The sequence below is a fragment of the Oreochromis niloticus genome, linkage group LG17 (genome assembly GCF_001858045.2).
Source record: "Oreochromis niloticus isolate F11D_XX linkage group LG17, O_niloticus_UMD_NMBU, whole genome shotgun sequence".
NCBI lineage: Eukaryota > Metazoa > Chordata > Actinopteri > Cichliformes > Cichlidae > Oreochromis > Oreochromis niloticus.
Window position 1 is genome coordinate 11,954,126 of NC_031981.2, and position 5,846 is coordinate 11,959,971.

Sequence of the window (5,846 nt, forward strand, 5' to 3'; positions counted from 1 at the left end):
AGGCGCATCAAGGCCAATAAAGTACCGCGTGCGACAACGGAAAACGGCTTTCAAAATAAAAGCACACCCGATCCTTACGGCTCACACTTGTCCACTTCTCCCCCTGCACCAGCAAGCTGAGAAGGACCTGAACACAATTTAGGTTTGAATTTTATTTAATTTATTTTATTAAACTGTCTGCTCTAACACAACATATAGCTAAAATCATGGATAAATAGCTCTTTCAGCTCGTCATGTTTATTTAGGGATAATCCAAAACGCAGATGTTATATAAGTTAGTCATAAAATATTTCTTTATGTTTTTACGGCCTCTGTCGTTGTAATGCAACCTTTGTAACCCCCGCCCCCCTTGCTGGAAGTTCCTTTTTACTCTTTAAAAATGATCCAACAAATCTGTTGGAGTGCCACGTTTCTCTCTACAATCTACAAATATACAAAGCAAAAGTCAACTTTGGTTTAGTCCTGACTAAATATTTACTGTAAATTTACGCATGCAGCACTGTAGAGCATGCTGAGCAAAGGCTTTTGATGTTTTTATGTGCAAACATGCAACCGAGGAGCACATGGACTATTATAAGATTATAATGCTTCTAGGCGTGCAGTGCATTCTGCCAGACCATATAACACAGTCACATAATGTCAATAAAAAAGAGGGAAAAAATTCAAACCATTGCAAATGTGTTGATAAAGCAATGCCATAAAACACATGCCTTAGTGCATATTGTGTAATCTTATATCTGTTATGATACCAGTAAAACGGCACATTTTACTGTTGGCCTTAATCTATTTTACATGCAAAATATGCTATTCTAATCCCATATAAGAAGGTGAAGCTGAAGGTACTGTCCTTTTAACACTAAAATGTTAACTGTCAACCTGAATGTTAAACATTCTGGCTTAAAGAGCAGATAAACACATCTAAATCCAAAAAAGACTTCTTAACGCAAGGATCTGGAACCTCAGCGGAGCGTGCGACTCCAAAGTTAGCTGTACCAAGTTTAGCCATCAGCGCTTCTCTTTCTTCTTTGGACTTGCCTTGAAACATTTTTTGATTATTAGGCACTATCTTGGTGATTGATTTCATAAAGTAAAAGCCACAGCATCCACATGCTACTGTAATATGCACTGAAAGGCTTCTGCTAAGTAATTTACATTTCTCACTGTGACAAGTGACTGTTTCTAATATTTCCTGTATATTTTTTTTAATCTTTTGACTTTTCTTTTATAGCATATTTCAATATATTTCTCCAATTTTGCTGAGTGAGAGTCTTTATTTTAAAGATCCTGCTTCAGAGTCACGTCTGTATTACCGCTGACTTGTCATTGACTGAGGCGTAAAAGCCAGCATCTTCGCTGATGTGAATCGCTGTCGCCCCCTGCCGGACATCTCATGCACAGGCGAAATAGGATTTCACATGAGACGCTGCTGCAGCTTTGAGATTAGCACACCCCAACACCACACTAAAGTCACTTTGCGATCTCATTTTAATCCAGACTTAACCATCTTCAGACAATTGCTTTTCAACAAAAAAGTCAATTTTTTGCCATGTGCCCAGGATTTTTCTATTGAGTTGGACTGTACTTGCAGCTGCAGTATAACCTCCTGTATAAACCTTCGCTATGTAACTGCTTTATCCCTCCAAAGAAATCCGGTGTGTGGGCGTAGGCATACCAGATTTTCAGTAACTTAAACTTTTTAACTTTGCTTCCAGCTTTGCTTTCTCTCAGGATGCCTCTTTGACCCTGACAGTTATGACATACTTATAAGGGAACTCAAGACAAGGCACTTATATATTTAAAAAAGATACTAAAAATACACGAGAAAGAAAAAAGAGCCTCTCAAATGTTTGTTATCAGAGTGTAGCTATATAAGGGAAGGGGGGAAAAGGATGCCATGTCTGGTCACTTGGCTGAAGTCACGTGTGAGCGGTTCTCTGTACATTAAAAAGAAAGGAAAACAAGAGGTGGGACTATGGACGTCTGTGCAAGACCCAAAAAGTGTGCAAGGGCATTCACTGCGGAAGGATGGAAAAATGTAAAAACAAAATAAAAAAAATTTAACTATTTCTATTGCTATGTTGATATTGCTATGGTAGAAGCTCTGCTTTGAAATATCAGTTAATTAAAAGTCTTATTAGTTCATTGTGAAAAAGTCAAGTTGTACTGCTGTAGCTTCAGATGAGAGTTCTTTTTTTTTTTAAGTAAAAATGATTCTCATTATGTGAATTAACAATAGTTTTGATTTTATAATCCCCATCTGAAAAGTAAGTGTTGACTATTAACGTAGTGGAGTAGAAGTACAATATAACATAAAGTACCTGATTAAAACAGCTAGTAATTGTGTTTACAATGAGTATCTGGGCATGGTTTCCAGCTACCATGCCCAGGGAGACTTTGATTTGCATTTTGAAGCCCTTCCGATAACTAGAAAACCTGCACTATTTCCTGAGCCACAGCCAAAAGCATTAGGATGCATCATTCAGTTTGACACTCTTCAGTTCCAAACGTTAACTTTGTTTTGGCTGCACACTGTTCCTTCTAAGTATCCCCGGAGTATATTATGCAGAGCAAAGGCAGACAATATATTTTGATAAAAGAGATGAAAGTCTTTAGACCAAAGCTATACTCACTGTTTATTAGATACACCTTGCTAGTACTGAGTTGGAACCCCCTTTTATCTTCAAAGCTGCCTTATTTCTTCATGGAATGGATTTAACAAGGTGCTGGAAACATTCACCAGAGATTTTGCTCCACATTGATGTGATAGCATCACACAACTGCTGCAGATTCGTGAGCTGTACACGTCCGTGATGTGAGTCTGCTGATCCACTACATCCCAAAGGCGTTCTTTTGGATCGAGATCTGGTGACTGTGGAGGCATGGTCAGCAAAAATACTCAGGAGGGCTGGGGCATTCAAATAATGCTCATTTGATACGAACACACCCAGAGTCCCTGGACGATTACATGCCACCTCCAGTCTGAACAATTGATCAAGGGCAGGGTGGATTCATACTGGCATGCAGTTTGTGTCAAATTCTGACCCCACAGACTTAAAATGTTACAGAGAAAAGGAAACATTTTTTCCAATCTTCTATTAACCAGTTTTGGTGGGGTCAATGTAAACTGTGTAAACTGTGCCCTCAGTTTTGTGTTCCTAACTGACACAGTGTGGTTTTTCTATCTGCTTCAAGGTTTGGAGTGTTTGTGCCTTCAGATAAGCTCTTCTGCATGCCTTGGTTGTAACACGCGGTTATTTGAGTTACTGTCATTTTGGCTTGAAAAGTCTGAGCGTTGTCTTCTGACATCTGATATTAAGAAAGCAGTTTTCTCTAGTGGACTGCTGGTCATTTCCTGTTTTTTTATATTCCTGTTTTTGAAGCACTCTCTGGAAACCCTAGAGACGGTCATGTGGGGGAAATCAGCAGTTTCTGCAATAGTCAGACCAGACCATCTGGTGCCAATAACCATGCCACGGTCAAAGTCACTTAAATGGTATTCCCTCATTCTGATGCTCAGGTTTAATACATGATTATTAAAATAACTCAAAGTTGAGTTTCAAGACTTTCATTTTGTTTTTCCTAAACTGTAGTACATTTGATACACAATACACACAATAACTTAACTTGTTATGTCATAACCATGGGTTCAGGTGGACTATGGAACATATGACAAATGCAACAAATACAAAATATAACTTTAAATATCTTCTTTAAATTCAAAAAACTAATTTTCTTTTTTTTTCTTTCCTTTAAGCCCAAAAGTAACTGACCTATTTGTGAAAGCAGCACCAGTAGAAAGTGCATTACAAGCAGTTCCCCGATACCAAGGCCTGCCTAGTTTTTCTTTTTGGGTGCCCATGTGTCTGTGCAAAGACAGGAGGGAGTTGGGTTGCATCAGAAATAGCACTCCCACCTGCTGAGGATCACTGGAAAAAAAAAATATGACAGAACATTTGTTGTCCCCCTCATCTTCCTCCTTTTACTGACACTCGTTACGCACTGAGGTATTGTCTCTTTAGCTTGCTCACCGCTGAAAGCAGTGTACTGCTAATATGACAGGTAAGTTGGTAGTGTATGCCATAAGAATATTTATTGGCACAAAATCCCCCCACCCCAAGCTCTTAGAGTTATGTTGTCTATGAATTGAATGGAAATTATTGGAGTAAAATGATTCAAATAAAAGCTAACACAAGACAACACATTCATTTAATTTAAAAACTGCCAAGACAAATAAGTTTGAGATGTAACAAACTGAACAATAATACTGGCAAGCAATTTCCACATTTCTAGCAATGAATATTTAATACTCTATCTTGAACTTAAGAGCTGCTGAATGAACTGCTCTTAAAGCCACAGAATGCAAAACTCATCCGTGATGCTAAACTTGAATTATGTGGTCGGTCTATAATGGCGTTACAGTGAAGTCAAGTGGGGTCAGAAGGAACCATGTCTGACAGACTCATCTTTTAGCTGACAGATATTCTCACTAATTTTTACAATGATTTCTAATCTATGAGAAACCCTCAAGAGAGCAAAGGAGCACTGACTGTTCCATGTTACATGTGGCTCTATATGAAGATGCCCTTTGTAGCTAATGCTCAGTTTACCAAAAACACCTTAGCGCTTGCATCAGTTTTATTCCAGTATAAGCCACTGGAAAGATTAGAAACTTGATGCTCAGGGGTAAAGTGATTTGCAAGAAGAGTCAGCGCTCAGGTCAAGATTAGCACTCATACTCTGGAGTCTTTGTAAAGTCATGCCAAAGAATTGTTGACAGTAGATGTTGGTGTTTTGAAATCTTTGTATATCCGCCTTCTTCAGCTTTGAGCAACTGCCCAGCTTTTTAATGTAGTTTATTTAAAGAGTGTGCTCTGTTGGTATTTCTTTGACTGTTTTGGTAGATTCTCACAGAGAGAATTTGTCATTTTTTTAAATGTCACTGAAAAATGACCCAAATATTTTGAAACTCATACTTTTCTACACTGAGATGCTCATTTCACCCCAGGAAATGAATGACTGTTACATGCCTTGTCACACAGCAGATATTTCCTGTCTTTCTCGACTTCCTGTTTCCATTTCCTGGAAATTTTAAAGAACAGCATGTTGCTTTGAAAGCTGTATATATATCCCAGCATTAACAAGGTCTTGACAGATGTGCGAAGGACCCAGACTGAATCCAGATGACTCAAGTGACCATTTGTGGTTGCAGTGATTTTTGCTTTCTACAAAGCTTTTAGAAGTGTTCCTGAGTTCATACAGTCATACGCACAGAGGTTTCTCTGGACTCTGTAAACCGTTTAGTCATGTAAAGACCCTGGGTGAGAAAACCCCAGATTCTTTGCAACCGTCTGTAAAAAGGAAAAAAAATGAATTAAACTCTGTTTTTTCACTGTACTTGCAGTAAACCTTACCGCATGTGTTGACACTGCTAACTCGGTTAAAAGCAGAGTACAATGGCGAAGAGGCCTGATCTATTCTTAGAGTATGATTGTCTGCATTGGCTAGCCCCAGTAAAGGCTTTAGGTTTCTCATAAACAGCATATTTATTACTGAGAGAATCTCTTTAGCTATAATGAATTGATGTAATTGCTTAGGTTATATAGCTACTGGCTTTACCGACATAGAAGATATTGGCAAGCTTTCCAATGTCTTTTTTATGAGAACATACAATAATGTCAATATTTGTTACTAATATATCAGCTTGTGTATTTTTCCAATCATTCCAATTGGGAAAAATGATAACATTTCAAATGCTGATCTGTAGACAATACCATTAAGGCAATGCTACGGATTTATTATTACACTTTCCTTGTGTTGTCAGTGTCAGGGGAGGTGATATTTAATGC